At 37.8% G+C, this 20,468-nt stretch overlaps 1 pseudogene; it reads left to right on the forward strand.

Moving 5' to 3' along the window:
* The first annotated feature begins 298 nt into the window (after positions 1-298).
* The window catches only part of LOC102920926 (bifunctional phosphoribosylaminoimidazole carboxylase/phosphoribosylaminoimidazole succinocarboxamide synthetase-like), a 32,588-nt pseudogene continuing 12,418 nt past the window's right edge, over positions 299-20,468 (forward strand).

The following is a 20,468-nucleotide window of genomic DNA, read 5'->3' on the forward strand; positions in this document are numbered from 1 at the left end:
TTGAAAAATATTTTTTAAAAGAGGAGTAACAATGCTATTAGTATCTTAAGAGTTAGGTTCTGCTGATGATAGAAGCACCCTCTAATTAATGTTTTAGACTCCAGGCACAATGTTCAGTATCTTACGAATATTTTTGTATACTTAAGCAATTGCTCTAATCCATGGTCGGGAGAAATAGCAACCCATTTCTGACAAGAAAAGTGATGTTTCCATGAACTTGCAGACTGATATGTGAGATTCAAATCCAGGTATTCTAGCTCTTTCCCACATGGTCTGCACCTCCAGCTCACCCACAGTAATGGCAACAGCTGAGGTACTGAGCACCATGAGAAAACTCTATGAGGGTAAGACAAAAGAAGTGAATGATTGTTAGATAATTAATAATGAATCCTCCTGCAGTACAAGGACCAGATTATAGGAGGAAATGAAGCTAGAAAGAACTACTTGGAAGGCAAAGCTGTAATTTCCAGCTGTTACAGGAAGCCAGTATCAAAAGTGCTTTCACTGGGAAATGTGGGGAGACCACTTTGATTGCACCCCAGTGAGAAATGATTCCAATTGAAAGGCTGTGCCATAGAATAGCAACTGCATCCTTTACCAAAAGGAACCATGTTGTATAAGGGGTATAAGTTTTACCTATTGAAAGTGGAGTTACTCTTCAAGGATGATGTCAATAATGATCCACAATGGTCTGGAGAGCAATTCATTGCTACAAAATTTTGTTTAGCTGGATTTGTTATAGGCCAGACAGAAATGGACATCATGAGTCATGTTACACAGCTGTTTTTGAAATACTGGAGAAATCCTGGCTGCCCCAGAACAATGGCTGATGTAACGACTGGATTTAGTGTTGATGTAGCTACCAGAGATTATTCTTGCTGATGTTATTGATAATGATTCTTGGGAACTTTGGCCATTAAGAGGTCAGAGTTATCAGAAAGATAATCATACTGTGTTTCAAAGTAAGTCTGGAAGGACCCTAGACGATAATGAAAAGCTTTGAGTGGGGTGCAGATGTAGTGGAGTTGTTTCTGAAGTCAATCAGCGCAGGGTTGTGCAGGTTTGTAGGACTGATGAGTTCAGCTTCTGACCTTGGTCACTGTGAAAAAATTAGGAAGTAAGAATACCTGTGGGCATTTTGGGATTCCATGTGAACTTTGAGTAGCATCTGCCTATAAAGGGCCAGATGAAACTTTAAAGATTAAAGCAGAATATGAAGGGGATGTGTTTACTTACTGTACTTGTCCTGGTGGCAGGTGGCAGGCAGAAGCAATGGTCCATTTTCTGTATGTTCACTCATCACACCAGACTGGGGTGCTCAGGGTGTGTGGTTATCTCTTGGAAAGATTAGTCCAGTTTGCTGCAGACATATTTTTGTTAAACAACCATTTGACGTGTGCCAAATTTCAAGCAAGCATATTGAACACATGGTTATCCTTAAAGCAAGCTGATGGGCGGGGGGTTGGGGGGTGGGAGGAAGAAAGTGCAATTTGTTAGAAAGTAATTTTAACTTTTAGGAGAAAAGTTACATAGTTCTATTTTGGATAAGAAAATTCAAGCAAAATAATATTACATCAGAGAAAAAAATTCAGTTTACTAGAGAATAAATGCTTGTCTAGATTAATGAGTTGAGAAATCACTGGTGGCTTTTTGTTACCATTTTTTAGCTCTACATAGTGATGTGTGCTTGTAACCTCAGCACTCCAAAGGCTGAGGCAACAGGATCATTTTAAATTCAAAGCCAGGCTGTACTAGGTAGTGAGACCCTGTATTGAAAAATAATCCCTACAGTTAGCAAAATTGGCATGGCATTGTTAAATTAAATCTCACCAACATTGTTGGGTAGATAAATAACATTAGCAAAGAATTGTTGTATGTGGGACTGGAGCCATGTCTCCATGGTTTAAAAACCAGTAAGTTTCTGTGCAGAGAACCCAAGTTTGGATCCCAGCATCATGTGACTCAATAACTGTAACTCTAGTTCCAGGAGATCTGACCCTTCTGGGTTCCTTCACACACACACACACACACACACACACACACACACACACACACACACACACGTAAATAATTTTAAAATAATAATTAAGCCAAACGGTGGTGGTGCATGCCTTTAATCCCAGCACTCGTGAGCAGAGGCAGAGGCAGGTGGATTTCTGTGAGTCAAGACCAGGTTGGGCTACAGAGTGAGTTCCAGAAAAGGCACAAAGCTACACAGAGAAAGCCTGTCTCTAAAAACAAAAAAAAAATAGAATAAGAAGGAGAAGGAAAAGAAGGAGAAAGAGAAAAAGAAGAAGGAGGAGGAGCAGGAGGAGGAGGAGGAGCAGGAGGAGGAGAAGGAGGAGGAGAAGAAGAAGAAGAACAAAAAGAAGAACAAGAACAAGAAGAACAAGAACAAGAAGAACAAGAAGAAGAACAAGAAGAAGAAGTACAAGAAGAAGAAAATTAAGTATTATTCCTAACTGCTAATGATGATTTTTTTATAAAGTGGTAGTTACTGCTTGATATTCTGTAGTTCACATTTTCAAAATAAGCATACTTGTATTGTGCATGTTATAACAACAACAACAATTTCCCAAAAAAACAGGTAGTCAACTTTCCTTGTCACTGATCTGGACCTGCCTCTGTAATTTCAAATAAACATTGATATATGTATTTAAAACAACATTAACTTGCAGAAGGCATTTTTGTTTTTTTAAAAAAGTAACGTTATCTCAAAATACAAGACAAAGACAATCAAGTTGCTGATTCATATTGTTTCTGTCCTTAGGAAGGTAGCATCAAGCTTTCAGAACTGTGATACCCATGATTGGTCAGATAGTTTTTGGACTCAAGAACAGAGAATTTTGAGGTATATACTGTACTTTGGCCCTAGAAAATTCAGAATATGACTTAAATTCCTACAACCATCTGCAGACAGCTCTATGCCATGCACAGAAGGTCATCTTTGTAGGGAATATGTTCAAATAGTCAATTAAGGTCCTGGGTAGTTTTACTGATGACACAACCCTTCTATTAGTACCTTTAAAGTATTGTTTAAACACTTGCATATGAATGAATATGAAAATACACAGGCACATATACATATTTCTAGTAAATACAATTTTGTGTATGGTAAGGAAATAACATTGTGTTATGTTTTGAGTAGCTGTTTAACCTTTATTTTAACCCCAATACATTTATCATAAAGGAAGGCAGGTTTATCTAAGAGTTATTTCTCTGCATCTTATTCTATAAGACAGATTTTTCCTTAAGGATCTTGCTTTAAGAGAAAATTCTAATAACCTGTTGATTTGTGCAAAACTCTACTGAGGCAAAGGCATTGTGTATGTGTGTGTGTGTGTGTGTGTGTGTGTGTGTGTGTGTGTGTGTGTGTGTGTGCAGAGTATTGTGTGGTTTATGCTTACTGTATACATGCATAATAAGGACAACCTTTGAAAAACTTGGTTCTAAATGTCAAGAGCCAAAAGAACTCTATCATGTGTGTTATTAATATGTTTCACTATCTAAGAGAGTATTCCATCATGTAGTAGGAATGTCACATTACCATAATTTTCTTATATCAAATGCATGCATTTAGCAAGTCCATTATGGCAGTGTCTGCCCTGAAAAGAGAAAAATCCCTTATGTACTGAGGTTTATGATGTTGAACTGTCCAATTCACTTTAAAAATAGATCAATGCTTTAGGAGTAATTCTTTTGTATTTTTTACTTAGTATTTTGATGCCTTTAAACAAGCTACCTAACAGCCACTGAATACAAAGTAAATTAAAATAGTGTTGGGTAATTTTATTTATTAGGAACAAATTAATATAATATAAAGTGGACAAAGTTGTATTTCTGGTTATTTTTTTCTGTTAAATTATGTATTTTGAAAAAAATAATGTTTATACTTTCCTTTAGCAGAATAGTTAAATGATTTTTTAATACAATAATAAATCAAATGTGTTTTATGCAGTTTTTTAAAGGATCTCTTTAAATGCACTTGAAAAATTGTATCTTTCCATCAAATAAAGTAAAAGTGAGAAATTTCTGTTCTGCTTTAATAACTTCAATTCTAAGACTTAGCAGTCTATTAAAGATTAAATTTAATTCCTATCTGGAACCATATAATTTGCCAATATTCAATTATTTAGAATCTTCAAATTTTGTGTAGTACATTACTATCTAATGCTATATTTATGAAAATATAGTTTCGAGTTACATAATTTATAAATACAGTTACTGTTGGTTCATCTGCCTCACACATGACACCATACATGATCTAGTTTAAGCTTTCCAGTGACTCATGTTTCCTTGAAGCCTTGAATTCAGTGGTTAGAAAATGTATTATTATGATAAGTTTGCAAAAATCATAGACACTATAGAAACTTGCCAGCTGTCTTCCTAGGTAGCCATCTCTGTTAGAACAAAGATGAAGAGTTTCCCAGAATTTCTATTGTAAGCCACCTGCTCAGATGACTGTCTGATGTGTGGCTTCAAGGTCACCAAGTAACTTGTGTTTTGTGTGCCTCTGCACAGGTTGTGACACACCTTCTCACCTCTCCACACTTCTGTCCCTGAGATTTCCTGCTTGTCACTGGCTAGCTTCAAAGGCCACTCTGTGCTGCCACTCCAAGAGAGGAACCTTTAGACCTTGCCTTTCTCCTAACTGTGGCCTCATGGTTCCAAATTCCAGTGGAAACATATATTAGCGATTCCTTGTGTCTGTTTAATAAAGACTCAGTGTGCGTCTTCTCTAAAATGGCTCCTCCAGTCCACACAAAGTGTGTCATCTTTCTAACTTACTTAGCATCACCTGTCACTCTGACTCTCTTATTCTTTCCTACTTAATAAGTAAGTCATTGACAGGTATTCCTTGAGAATTGCCCATTGCTGGCAGGCTGGCAAACCCTGCAACTACCCAGGCCCAGAACCAGGGTTATGACTTGGCCCACCCCAATGTCCACCCCATCTGTCATCTCCTGGGGCATGTGAAGGAACTGGTCCTGCAGATCCAAAGCCACAGGGTCTCCACAACACAAGGCAACAGCAGGATAACCAAGAGGAGTCCCAGTGAGGGCCCAGCATCAATAGTGTAGTGGAAGCCAGGGCCTTGACCAGACCAATAACTCCTTTCAATGAACACTTGCGAGTAAAGATATGACTCACTATGTCACACTACAGCTGCCATGAGGAGAATTTCCCTTTTTTTCTCTTAAACTGTGTGTGTGTGTGTGTGTGTGTGTGTGTGTGTGTGTGTGTGTACACGTGTGCGCGTGTGGTGGGGGAGGAGGGCGGGGGAGGAGGAGCTGTAAGGGCAGCGAGCAGATAACTACGGACAGGAAGTGGATGGGACCAAGATGCGTGATGTGAAAGACACAAAGAATAAAATAAAAAGAAAGTAAAAAAAAGAAAAAAGAAAATGGTTCATCATTGGATTTTCCCACTACTCAGCTGACCCCAGAAGATACTGCTGAGTCCCCGGACAAGCAGCAGTTGACCCTCACTTTCTTTCTCGGCTAGTTCCATGCTCCCACGCCATCCCTCACACCATCAGATGCTGCGTCCCTATTCACTGTTAAAACACTCCAAAGCTCTTGATTCTCTATTCGATGCAACAAAATAACTTTGTTTGGAAAGGGAAACAAAAAACCAAAAAGCCTAATGGGGGTGGTGAGTTTGAACAAAGCATGTATTGCGCATGTATGAAAATGTAGTTATATGACCCATTTTTCTGTATGCTAATTAAAACGACTTGTTATTTAAGGCCTCTCGATGTAAACCCCGTTTTCCTTCTGTTACCACTTTTTTTTTCTTAAACAACTGCTTGCCTTTACTGAATTAGTTACAAAGCGGCAACTCTGTCTCACTTGCAACATTGCACATAGAAGGATTTTCTCTTCCGCCAACTTACATGTCATCTTTATCTAAACTGCCCTGGCAGTTATTCTCTGATTCATTGAAGAGGTTACTTTGTGTAACCTTTTGATAATCTGTTATCATGTGAAATTACACATGATGAATGTATTGCTATTTACTTTTCATATTTTACTTCCCCAACTAGATTATGATTTCTTGAAGATAGATTATGTACCACCATTTTTGACCTTTTTATTACATCATACTTCCAATCCTGAGTAAGTCTAAGTATTTAATGTGAGTTCCAAAAACATCGCTCAATGTTATAGACTAAAAAATATTAATTAATGCCAAGTTTTGCTTACAATCAGAAAGGACACAGTAAATTTAGAATTAGAACTGCCTGCATATATTAGAGAGAGCATCTGAACTGAAGTTTTATCATTCAGTAGGACTGGGGTAACAGGATAATGGAGAGCAGTTCCCAAACTGCACTTGAACATGGTAGAGCTAATTGAATAAGCAGTGAGGCAAGCTATGATTATAAGTATGAAAGAAAAGCTTGCATAGGTACAGTGAATGTTTCTGAGTATATGGCTTTACAGTGGTATTCCTAATTCAGTAAGACTGTTCTCAAACAAATTACAGTGTATGATTTTGTTTACTCTTCTTGCAATTATAAATGTTATTAAATCTGATACAGTACAGAATGTTTTCAAAATTAAAACAGGATTGGTAGGGACCTGTGAAGCAGAGAAATCCAAAACTATGTATACAATGGCCCTAGGAAGTAGACTCACTCAGCAAGTCTATGGTGCCCAGAATCCAATGTTTTTGAAAAATTTAAAGAGAATTAGTGACCTAACCCTCACAGAAGGCAAATCCATGGCAAACTATAGAAACAGAGAACTATGGTGCAACTTGGAGCTTGGTGCTGGTGCTTGTAATGGTGGTCATGGCTTGAGTGACATAGAGATAGCATGGTGGTGGTGGCAAGGATGTTGCTAGTTTGTTAGGCTCTAGGTTAGACTAAAGGGGAGAACCACAGCGAGTTGGCTGTTCTTTTAAGGTTCATTTTTAGTTTTTTTTTAAAAAACATGTCTAGGTGTGTGTGTGTGTGTGTGTGTGTGTGTGTGTGTGTGTGTGTGTGTGTGTGTGTGTGTGGTTTATATAGAGTCTTATTACACAAGTAGGAAAAATGTTCAGTTATGGGTTCTAGTGCCAGACTTTTGTGTTGATATTTACTTAACAATACCAAGAATTTCCTAACAAACACAGCCTTTATTTTTCCCTTGCAAGTCTAAATTAGTCTCTATTTACATGATGTTTTCAAAGACAAATAGCATCATTTTGCATATTTGTGTCCTAGGAAACGAACATGGGGACCTGAATCTAACTATATCTTGAGTGTTTGGCTAGGAAAAGACAGGTAGATGATTGGGCTGGGGAAAATGTAGCAGTGTAACTGGTGCAAATAGCGTGAACATTGTGTTTAAAGGTCATTGTCCTCTTACAGGTTCATGAGCTGCATTCAAAAGACATAATTTTTCCTCTTTCCTCCAGGTTGCTACAACACATGACACATTGATGACCCGCTGTCTGAAATGTGGTTTCAACGTTCTGCTACTTTCTATTAATTCTATCCTTGAACCATTTTTAATCTTTCTTATTATTTTCGAATAGTACATATTTATTTTCCTTTATATACACACACCTACTCAGTATTTAGAGAAGTAAACAACCATTTACTCGATAACGAAGCCACTTTGCATAAGGATTGAAGCAGGAACTGGGAGTAAGAGGGTGAAAGTGAGGGACTGCATAAATCTATCCAACTACTAAGTGGCAGTCAGTGCATCCTGTGTCCTGTGTTTCTCAGCATGTGTTTATTGGAATCACCATGGATGCAAAATCAGTAGGTGTGTTGACTATTTCCTGCCTCCCTCCCTACAAACCTGAACTCCTCTCTTTATCCTTCCTATCTGCTTTGTTTCATTGGAGTAAGGAACTTATGAAAAGAATTTGCTGTGCTTATGCTTAGGCAGCCATGTTGGTGAGACTTTGTGACATGACTAGCAGGCACAATTACAATTGATCTACCTTCTTTTCTGCAGTGCTCCCTGAGTCTTGGGTATAGAACTGGCCTTGCAGATGTAGCCTTTGGGACTGGGGTCCACAACTCTCCATTTTGATTGTAGTTTTCTGTAATCGTCACAGTCTGTGACCACATGGTCTTATCTCTACAGAAGAACTACAGCAGCTCAGGAATGCTGGGAGTGGGAGAAATAGCCTTACCTCAGGAAAAGCACAGCAATTGGTTATCCAACAGCAAATGGGCAAAACAGGCTCAGTCTCCCTCTCTGTCTGCGTAGGGATCAGGATATAAGCTCCCAGCTATCACTCCAGCAACATGACTCTCTGGCTGCTGCCATATTTCCCACCATGATGGCCATGGACTAACCCTCTGAAACTGTAAGCAAGTTCACAACTAAATCCTTCCTTTTCTAAGTTGGTTTGGTCATCGTATTTCTTCATAGCAATACAATAATAACTAAGACAATATTATAATCTCAAAAATAAAATAAAAATACAAACTACACAATATTCAATATTGACATCAAGAGGAAAGGGATTTTTTTTTTAAACGTATTTCTTTTGACTGAAAATGCACATAGATTGTGTGGTCATCTGTATTTCTTTCAGATAGAGTGCTTTGGGGAGCTGTAGCTCTTCTATTCATTTAAGTGGGTGACTATGCTTTCTGTGCAGTGGTGCCATGTTTGTATTTTCTGTAGACTTGGGTTCCCTGGATGCTCCGTTGTATGTGCTGAAAATAAGAGCACACAAATCAGGATCCATTGGAGTGGTGGCATTGAGTTGGTTGACACTTGTTTATTTTGTTAAACAACTTAAGAGTCTCTCAGTCTGAATTGAAACAAGTGACCCGTTTTGTGAAAAGTTTGCCTTTTGGGCTTGTGACATGGCTCAGTGGGCAAGGTTAGCAAGCCTGAAGACCTTCACCTCAGTTCGATGCCTGGGTACCACCTGGGGAAAGGAGAAAACTGGCTTCCCACACCTACTCTGTGGCATGTGCATTGCACCATCCTAACACAAACGAATAGATGTAATTTCAAAAGGAAGTTCACAATTTCAACTGAAGGAAGTCAGTTATTGGACTTTTATCAAGGTTATGCTAAAAAAATTCGCCATTATTCCTTGTATCTCTCTGGAATTATGTAGCACAGCAAATGGAGATACATTCTCAGTCTGTAATAAGTATGGTTATCTTTGAGACACAACATCTGATGACAAGTTTGAGTCCATACAAATACATCCATTCTTTGAAGATGTTCATCAGTCCTTCATGTCTGACCTAGGCTAGAGACTCTAGCTTTCTATACCTGAGAGCAATTCTATTTTGTCACACCTATACAGCCTTACATTTTCTGCAGAATATTCCAGTACATCATGTCTCAGCGCTGTTTTACATTAAAAAAAATTAAGTTAAAAAATTATTATTTATTTTACACACCAACCATAGATCCTCTCTCATCCCTTCTCCTGCTTCCTTCACCCCCACCTCAGCCCCCTTATCCACCTCCCATCCTCCCCTTCAAAAGGGTAAGTCCTCCCATGGACTGGACCCTCTGCATACAGGAGACAGGTGTGTAGCTGGGTCTATTTTGGCAGCCCCTGGCTGTGATTGGGATCTAGCCCTAGTGTGTGAGCTGGCTCTCTGGATCCCATTGCCTGTGATCTGACACTTTGCTTGCCCTTGAGGCAGGGGGAGGGGCTGGGTCCTGCCTCAGCCGAATGCACAGGGCACTGTTTTAAATTTAAAGGACCTTCCTTTCCCTTAGAGTCCTTTCTTTTTCTGGAATGGATTCTTCTTGCAGCCATGTTTTGGTTCAGCATTTCTTTCATGAAATTCAAATAGGAAAACATGAAGACAGTCTTAGCTGTGGTGAACTTACCACATGTCATTAAGTAGTATGCCTAGGAATACTGTGACATAATCCCTGGATGTATTAAGGGAGAGAGAAATGAGAGATACATCACTAACATTACTGTTTTACACTAAAATGCTCTTTAGTTTGTAAAGATCTTATGTAAGTTCTACAGCCAGCTTGAAAAAAATTTTGAGAATGGTTATCAGCAAGTATTCATATTCTTCACATAGAAAGCATTTCTTTTTGCCCACAGTGAGTTTAATAGCTGTTATCGATTATCAAAATTACAGTAATATTCTTGAGTGAGATATTTCAACATGACTTGATACTTATGATTCTGATGTTCCTGCAAGAAATCAATTTGATGGTTGAGATAATTTTTTTAAATTACATTTGTGTTGTGGCTTTTGCATACTTTGGTCCCCTAAGTAATTTCAGAAAACCGAGCCCATAAGGATGTCTTTATTTTGTTGTCATTGTTTCTATAACCCCCCAAGACCTAGAGCAACAAAGACTACCTAGTCCCACCCAAACCACCCGCTCCTCTGTAAGCCTCGGCCAGCTATTGTAGCCCAGAACCTCTGAGACAGATTTGTGTTCTATGTGTAATGACTTTCTGCCCTGTGACACCATGCGGCCCAAATACCACTATGCCTTCAAGGAAAGTGAGCTATCCCTGAAACTAGAGTCCACACAGCCTACTCTCCAACCCTGTAGCTTTTATTCTTTAATTTGTATAATTTATTTTGTTTTATGTATATGTGTGTTTTGCCTGCATGCATACAGGTGCTCACATGCTTGACTGATGGCCAAGGAAGTCAGTAGAGAGTGTCAAATCCTTTGAAACTGGATTGTAGACAGTTGTGGGTCTCCATGTAGGTGCTGGATATCAAGCTTAGCTCCTCTGGAAGAGCAGCAGATTCTAGCCCTAGCTTTTATTCTTTTTTTTTTTCATTTTTATTTATTTATTTATTTATTTTTCTATTATCAGCTTGATACAGTATACATTCTTATTCTAGTAGTGAAATGTTTCACTGAGGCTTGCCCAGTAATTGAGTAAAACCAAAACTTACTATAAGCCACAGTCATCCTAGGATCCCCCCTGTTATATAGCCTCCCTGGTTCTGTGGGTTGCAGTCTGATTGTTTTTTGCTTTACATCTAGTATCCACTTATGAGTGAGTACATACCATGTTTGTCCTTCTGGGTTTGGGTTACCTCACTCAGGATGATATTTTCTAGTTCCATCCATTTGCCTGCAAATTTCATGCTGTCATTGCTTTTCTCTGCTGAGTAGTACTCCATTGTGTACATGTACCACATTTTCTTAATCCATTCTTCAGTTGGCCTTTTGCTCTTTTGGAGGAGCTCCTGCCCATCAATTGTTATATTTGATTGTTTTGTTTATATAAAACTCTCTGAGTAGCATTTGATTATGGTTTCCTCCTCACATTAAACAAGAAATTCCCCACTTCATTACCAATCCAAGTTTTATATAATTTCTACAACTGTACCTGCCTTAGTTGTTCAATTGCTGTGATAAAACACCAGGATCATAAACAACTTGGGAAGGAAAAGATTTATTTTAGCTTGCAAGTCTCATGCCATACTCCATTGCTGAAGGAAGCCAGGGCAGAAACTCAAGGCAGGATGCAGAGCCACGGAGGAGTGTTGATTACTGGCTTGCTCTATATGTCTTGCTTTGCCTACTTCCTTGTAGTGAGTGCCCAGGACCACCAGCCTAGGGGTGACAACATCCACAGTGAGATGGACCCACTTACACGAATCACCAATCAGGAAAACACACCAGACTTGCCCAGAGGCAATATGTAGGGGGCATTTTCTCAATTAAAATTCCCTTTTCCAAAATGACTATAGCTTAGTTCAAATTGAGATTAAAAACTAGCCAGCACAAATCCAAGATACTCCACATCATTAGGGAGATGATATACAAATATAAGTTGTCAGTTTTATGTGAAATATTGCTGAAAAATTCTGGTCTTTCTTTCATTTTTTCTTTTTCTTTTTCAATGTCAATGGTTTCAATATATCATTTTTCATTTTTATTTTTTTCTTTTACTTTCCTTTTTAAAACAATGTTTTTAATTAAAATAGTATCACGCCACTTTCCCCTCCTTAGTCTGTCTGTTCCTAGTCCTTCCCATGTAAGTTTCCTCCAACTCATCCAATGTCTCCCCCAGTATCAAACTGTTAGTCCCCTTTTTAAATTATATTTCTCACACACATACATACGTATGTTTGGGTTCAAATTTATAAAACCTGTGGAGTCAGTTTGAGTTGATTGTGTTATATGGTTTCAGGGTTGACCAATTTGCATTGAACAACTAATGAGTGGGAGTTTACTTCTCCTTCTTCCAGCAGTCATTAGCTGCCTGTAATACTTTGTGTAGGGGTGGGATCCAAATGAAATTAAATTTCCCTACCATGTTAATATGCCCACTTATATAGCCATTGTTCTGGTCTTGTTGATGCAATCATTTCTAGAAGACTTTTACTGCAGACTTCCTTGTGTTCTGGCTCTTACAATCCACCTCTTCTACAATGTTCTCATAGTAACAGATGTGTGAGCAATGTTGCAGATATATCGGTTTTGTCTAGAATCTCCATGATCTGTTGATCTCTATATTGTGTTCAGTTGTGGTTTTCTGTGAAGGGTTCCATTTGCTATAAAGAGATACATCTTTGATGAGGGGGTGGTGGCTACACTTACTTGTGGGTACAAAGGTAATATTTAGGATATAGTAAGGAATTGCATTGGTCTAGCAAAATAGTGATAATAGATTCTTTACTAAGGTCGATGATCTCACTAATCTCATCAAACTGACTATGTTTTCAGTACCAAGCATGATTTACCTCTTGTTGAGTAGACCTTAAGTCCAATTAGAAAGCTGTTGGTTGCCACTGACACATTTTCCACTTTTACAGATATCTTGGCATCCTGGTCATTGTCATGGTTTATGTAGGGAGTTCGGGGGGAGGAGAAAGTTAATACAGCTTCCAGAAGCTACATGTGAGTTTACTTTCTTGGGTGTTTGTCCAGATACGGTTGTTATGTCTTTGGAAACAGCCTTGCTCTGGCTATCTAGATGTGGATGATAGTGGATGAGTGAGTTGGGCAATAACAAAGAGGGGGAGGGCCCGGGATTTCAGCAGGCCTTAGGGGAATGAGGAGCTCTTTGGTCAGGGTTCAGCAGAGTTTGTTCAAGTTTTACTCCAACAGATTGTATAGTATTTTCGGGTACCATGGAAACTAGAGTGCAAGGAAAGCCTCTCAGGTCAAATTTTTCAAGTAAATTCTTAGGGGAAAAATAAATTCCTTTTAACTTTCAAAAAATGGAAATGATCCACCAGGGGTTCCCTCAGTTTCCATAATACTATCTATAAAGCTGCTGGCCTCTGTCCCATTCTTTCTTCCTTTCTTCTTGCTATAATACAAAAGCTGCTTTGTCTACCATCAGAAGTCAGGCTTTCTGTCCACACTGTAGTATCCATGTTATTTATCCCTCCACTCCTGTCCTTTCTCCCATCCCTTCCCATTTCACTAAGGTAGACCTCAGTCTCCTCCACACCCTCTCCACACACAACTCAAATTGTTAGTTATTGTGTGTTCTTATCTCCACATATACACTTCGCAATGAATTGTCTTTTGTGTACCCCTCAATGTCAAGTTTCTCTGGTGATTTTATGCATTCACTATCTCCATGCTTCTTCTAGTATGACTACAGTTCTTTACCTCAAACCCTGCTCCATTCTGAAGGATTGCCACAGACCTTACGTTATTTCAGCTATATTTATAGGGGACAGCATGCTATTTCAATATATGTAAACAATGGTTCATAACTACATCTGGGCATTAGCATATCCATTACCTTTTATACCTGTCATTTCTTGTGTTGGTAACCTTAAAAATCCTTTCTTCAAGTGATTTTTGAGGCATAAAATATATTGTTTTAATTACAGCCACCCTATCATTTAAGACTAGAACTTATATCGTATCTAACTGATTTTGTTTTATCTGATAATAAATTATTTGAATGCTCCCCTGCCTTATGCTCCTTTTATCTACTTCCATCTAATTCTATGATGCCAACTTATTTAGGTTTATGTGTAAGTGAGAACATGCAACATTTTTTTAAATACGTGGCTAATTTCACTTAATATAACATTTTCCAGGCATATCTATGTTGCATAAATGACAAGACTTTATTCTTTTAAAAATTATTGAATAATTTCCTATCACATCTACATGCTGTATTTTCTTTCTTAATATTTCTGTGGTGGATGACTATTTTAAGTCTGTACCTTTCATATTTTTAGTAATGCTCCCTGAACTCAATTACCAATGCCCTTTATGTCTGTCATTAACTTTGAACACCACCTTTAGTATCTGAAAATCTGAAATATTATGGAACAACATCCACATTTTTATGGTTTCTTCATATTGTTTGCTATTTAAAAGGTCCTGTGTGCTATTCAGACTACACATTTCCTTATTCTCCAAAAAAAACTTGTAAATGTAAATATTTATAGCATGGAGAGATAGTCCAGTGATCAAAGGAATTTTCTGTTCTTGCAGAGGACTAGAGTTCTGTTACCAGAATCCCATGTCAGGTGACACACGACCACTTGTTATTCCAACTCCAAGGGATCTAAGACAGCTCATTATGAGACATTTGCACTTCCATGCATATTCTCCTTCATAAACACATACATGTACATATAATTAAAATAATACAAATAAATCTTTAAAAGTATTTATTGTTGCCTCCATATATACCTATTTGAAGGAGTTAAATCTCCAGTCAAGTTGACAATTTAGAAAATAAGTTTCCAGAATATAGCAGAAAACAAATAGAAATAAATAATATTTTTAGAGATAAAGGATTGTGGACTACAATACTGGAGATATGGCAACCATTAATAAGAACAAATACACCTATGTTGGCCAGGGCTCTTTAGGAGACCCTCAAAATACAGAGCTTATTGTTGTTGTTCTTGATTATCCACCAGCATGAGGGAAGGGAAGGGAAGTCCCTATTGTTGAAGAAATTACACAGGTCAGAAGCAGAGCCCAGATACTTCACAGCTGGAACTGACCTGAGTGTCCCCAGGCAGAGGACTAGCTTCCATGGTACCCTAAGGCACCAGGCAAATTTCCAAAGGAAGGAGGCAATCAACAGCCCTACCCACTTATGATGCCTATGAAACTCTTAACAACCAACATAGCATGATAACACTAAGGGTGCAGTAGTCCCTCACACACCTAGTAAGTAACCAACTAGAGTCAAGAGCTGCTCAACAAGAGGGCTATTCATTGTACAATAAACTTAGCTAACTAATAGTGTCAGCAAATTTATGGTTAATGGAGTATAATCTACAACCACAAATGTACAAAACCAGTATAATTCCCAATAACAACCTAAAAATGTGTCCTTATTCCCACAGGTAAGTGTAGTCTTCACCCCCAACCCACAAAAAAAATCACTTTTCAACAGTTACAGACCACCGCAGAAACTACAACCCATCAAAATGCAGAGCTGTGATGTCTGGTCCCAACAGATACATCTACAAAACACTCCCAAAGTGAAGGCCAAGGGAACATTATAGAAAAGGGGTCAGAAAGTTTATAAGAGCCAGAAGGTCAGGGAGTTTGCTGTGAGAGGATCTCTCCTAATAACACCAAAAGCTAAACACATAAAGCCTCATCATCATAAGCATTATGAATATTCAGCAGATTATACTTAGGAATATATATATATACAAACATATACATGTGTAAGTATGGAATAACAATTGTTGAGAAAGAGGCCACAGATTTGAAAGAGATTAGTAGGTTATGTGGGAGGGCTTGGAGGGAGGAATGGGAAGAGAGAAATATTGTAATTTAAATACAATCTCAAAAGTAAACAACAACATCAATAAAAGGTTTAATAAAATTAGAGTCTGAAAATGTGGAAAATTAATCAATTACTGTTTAAGACAACTACTTGAGTTCTCCAAAAGGCAAAAATATTTTAAAAAATGATGGAGAAAAATGTTCCAAATTCAAATAAACATTCAGTTTTCCTCTTTGTGCCTTCCTTGTGAACCGTTTCAAACAGGAGTGTGTTAGCCTGGTTTCTGCAGGGTAAAAAAATACACTAGCGTTTTACATTAGAGAAATAATGTTGAAATTTAGTTCTTACAAGATCTCTAGAGGGACTAGTGGGACAAGAAGATATCAGAATGTAGCTATCAGGTTAATGAATTTCAAAATGCATCAATCTACTCATAATTTTAAAATGTATGATAGAGGGATTTCATTGATATTATTAATTTTCCAATAAGTTAACCATGAGTTATCAAGAATGATTGTCTATCCTGTGTGGATCTGATTACATCATGTGAATTCTAAAAGGATATCAGAGGGTCATGTTTGAAGGGTAGTGCTGTTGGGGTTGAAGAAGGACAATATTATTTTGAAAACAGTTACAGAGAGTGGAATATTACAGGGATGAAGAATGGACTCTCTGGAAATCAAGAACAATGGATCAGAGAGCAAAGGGAATGGTACTTTTTAGACATGGGAGCCAACCTCTGTCACCATAGAGTGGGCTTCAAGATGAAATTTGGTCCCTTGTTCAGCACTTTAATTTCAGAGTGCCATGATACTGAGAACTGGATCCAGCTAAACTGAACTGGAGCCCCTGAAATACAGTGAGATAATAACTGTCCTTTTTAAAGCCACTTTGCTTGTGAAAAAATTATGTAGAAAAATAAAACAAAACAAAACACTAGCATAAAATGGTTTATACCTAACTCTCTCCCTACAATTATGTTTGTGCATCTGATTGTGGAAAATCTTTCGGCACTGTTGGTGGTTTTATGAAACGGGCTCTTGCCATGCAGCTATGGCTGATTTTTAATAGCAATCCTCCTGCCTCAGCCATCAGAGTGCTGGGATTGGAGCCATGCACAAACATCTCTAGTTGCAATTCTTTTTAAAGGAACCCATAACACAATTTCAACTTTCTAGTTGTTGTAGGGTTGGGAAATATATAGAAAAAGAGGGGAATAGCATTTAAGGAACATGGCATAATACTTTACATACACAACATGTAGTTACTTCAAACTATGTTTCATTTAAAAAAATCAATGAATAGTTATGTCCTAATGACTTATAGTATATAACAGTACAAATCATAGATTATGCATTTCTGTTATGCATTTAAAAATAATAATATTTACAAAATGTCAATAGTTCGGTCTGGATTCAATTATTTGGACTTCATCCTGGTGTTTTTATATTTGCTCTACCAGTTTTGACAACCTGACAGAATTGTGTATCCTTGTAAAATATTTTGAGGTCTAAGCATTTGACTAAAATACATAAAATATATAAAGGTGAGGATTGTTGAAGTGGTTCAGCTGGGAAAGGCATTTGTCACAAAGTTTGGTGACCTGAGTTCAACCCCTAGAAACCATATGGTGAAAGGAGAGGGTGAATTTCTAGAAATTGTTCTCTATTCTTTATATGTGCATTGTGGCACACATACACACACACACACACACACACACACACAGACACACACAGACACATGCATACACACATACACACAAATACAAGATGCAAAACATTAAAGACAGTGATTTGCATGTAGTCAGGACACATATTTATAAATATTACATGGGTTTTGTGTTTTTAACAAAAGAGATAAATTCCTTAGAATTATGACTTCTCAAGAATCTTATTTATTTATTATTTATTTATTTTTATTTACAAATGTTAGAACATGAAATTCTATGAGACTCATGTTTAAGCTGCTTACAAACATGTGACATTCTTTGTAAAAACTGACTGGGTAGCAAATGAGAGAAGAAGGCTATCTACTGCTGAGATCACTTTGGTGAATGCCTTGAAATTTGACTTCTATTATGTTCCTGCAAGTTTACCTAATGAGTCAACGTGGTAATTTTTCTATACCTGTCCATTTTCTCTTTCTTACAAGTCATTCATCTCTGGGTCTTTCACACAGTATTTGGTTTCCCAGCATAAGAACTATAATTTCTAGTTTCTCCTGGAATTCAATACAGCATTAGCAATAGGCGAAGAATTTGGGCAGTTTCTGATTTATTTTAATTCCATTTTCCACTTCTGTTGGTTGAAGTGTGGAAACAGGGCCATGATGTCCTCTTGGTAAAATGAAGAATTTTCTTCAGGTAGTCACAACAAGATTGCAGGACAACATGATTAGACCCTGTGGAGATGGCAGTCCATAGCATGAATCTTAAAAGTTCTTATTAATAAAATCAAACCCGAGGCCAGTTATTGGGGTAAAATGCTGGATGGTCAGAGAGACAGAATAAGCCACAGCTATCTCACCTCACCGGTTCCTCAGCTGGTCCTGTTTCCTCAGACTGGAAGCCTCTGAGTCCTCATCCAGAATGAATCCCAGCTGAAAAGTGTTGCTCCAAAGCCTGAAAGTATAACCGGCTAAATGGCTAAATGCTTAACCAGCCAAATGCTTAACCAGCCAAATGCTTCTAGTTCCTGGTCCTCTGCCATCACTCCCTAGGATTAAAGGCTCGCTTTCTGGGATTAAAGGCGTGAGTCACCATGCCTAGCTGTTTCCAATGTGGCCTTGAACTCACAGAGATCCCAGATGGATTTCTGCTTCTGGAATGCTAGGATTAAAGGTATGTGCTATCACTGCCTAACTAGTGGCTTTTCTGTTCTCTGACCCCAGGTAAGTTTATTAAGGTACACAATATTTTGGGGAACACAATACCACCACAGCAGTCTATTTATCATGAGGTGTTCAGCTGAATCAACTTACCTATATTTAGAATTATTTTCGATGTTGATAGAGTAGCAATAGTCACATTCTAATTCTGTTTTTTCAAATTTAATGACCATTAGACTTACTTAAAAATATATTTTAAGCTGCAATGAATGTGTGTATTAATATGTGGCTAATTAAAAATTATGGTAGTTAATCTTAGATAAGCTCTGATCTATCCAGTACACCCCCATCTTCTAATCTACTCCATTCCATTCTCTCTCTCTCTCTCTCTCTCTCTCTCTCTCTCTCTCTCTCTCTCTCTCTCATGTGTGTGTGAATATGATAAATCTACACTCAGTCACAGTGAATAGTTTGAGAAACATTGTCCAAATTAATGCAGTAAGTGATTTACCAGGGTAGCATGCTGTACGGCAGAGCCTACCTTCTTAAGCAGAATCATTAGTGTATTTTATACCTGGCAAACATATAATACTTATTAGTTCTTACACACTGTTTACTGAAAGTTTGTAATGACTTAAATGTAAAGTTTTACTTAATTATCCCCATTTTTATTACTTCTGAAGTGTGTACTCAGTTTGTATTGAATACTTGTAGCTAGTCTACATTGCTGTAAACAGATTAAAGTAGAATGTGCCAGGTGACTAAACTACACCTACCCTCCTGCCTCCCTCTCCTCCCTAGTTTCTGACAATCATCCAAGGTGATGCATGAAATGTAGAAGTTAATTACCAGCAGTCTAACTCAGAACACAGCAACTGTGAGATGGTCAAAGTGTAAAAGCTCATCTGCAGTCAAGAAGAGGTTAATACCAAAAGCACTGGAGACATCACGCAAGCACAGGCAGGATCTGCGTTGGTTGGCTTTAGTATATTTTAGTCCTTTTGCTATGAAATAACCAGGTACGGAATGCTTCTGAAATTTGGACAGCAAAGGAGTCATTTGAGCTCACCTTTCCTTGTGTACAGAATTAAGGTTTTAGTGTAAATTGCGATGAGTACATGGAAAATGGCATAACAATATTATCAAATTGGTTTCAGTAGCAAGCTTGACATGTATATGGAGGCTTATTGCTCTTAAAAAAAAACTGTGCAGCTTTAATACTAAAAATCCCTTGGTCACTTCCAATATCTTTGACATTTTAAGATAACTGATCTATGATGATTTTTTTTTCAACCTAAAATCTTAGAAATGTATTTACTTACCTACTTTGTATTAACCTGGCTTGAGCTGGGGAGACTTTTCTTATCTTAAAAGTTGCAGGAAGGCTCCCTTGTAACAAGTATCTTAGAGGTAAGAGAGAGTTCAGATTGTCTGAAACTACTTCTTGTTCAGGTGGAGAGAGTCTGTGGATATTTGATGGCAACCTAAGGTGCAGAGTTGAAAAAAATCTCTGTAAGAATCAAGATGGATTTTAAGGAAAGAATAAAGGCCCATGGATGTGAGTAAGCTGTGAACAGAGAGAGGATGAAGCAAGGGTAAGACTCAGAATTCCTGCTCGCTCTACGTTAATCACAGCTGCTTTCAGCCCGGCGTACCCAGGAAATGGATCCACAACACGTTCGGAGTATCTTATACAGGATGGCAGAGAACAGGCTATTTAAGCGGTGGCCAAGAACAACCTGATGGTCTCTGCTACAAATTGAAAGTGAAGGTTACTTTCTTGTAGACTTTATCTTAAAGCAGTAAAACGGGTAACTGCAGCTACAACTGAAAGTATTGATTTTGTAATTTCAGCAAATTAAGAACAAGACAGAAAACCTATTAAACCTTTCCACTGATTGCCAGGGTACTTTTTGGTGATTCTGAGGGTGACATTAAAATTACATACACATGTCTCTTTAAAATGAAACATATATTTTATAGAAGATAGTTAC

This window comes from Peromyscus maniculatus, chromosome 2 (genome assembly GCF_049852395.1).
Source record: "Peromyscus maniculatus bairdii isolate BWxNUB_F1_BW_parent chromosome 2, HU_Pman_BW_mat_3.1, whole genome shotgun sequence".
Classification (NCBI taxonomy): Eukaryota; Metazoa; Chordata; class Mammalia; order Rodentia; family Cricetidae; genus Peromyscus; species Peromyscus maniculatus.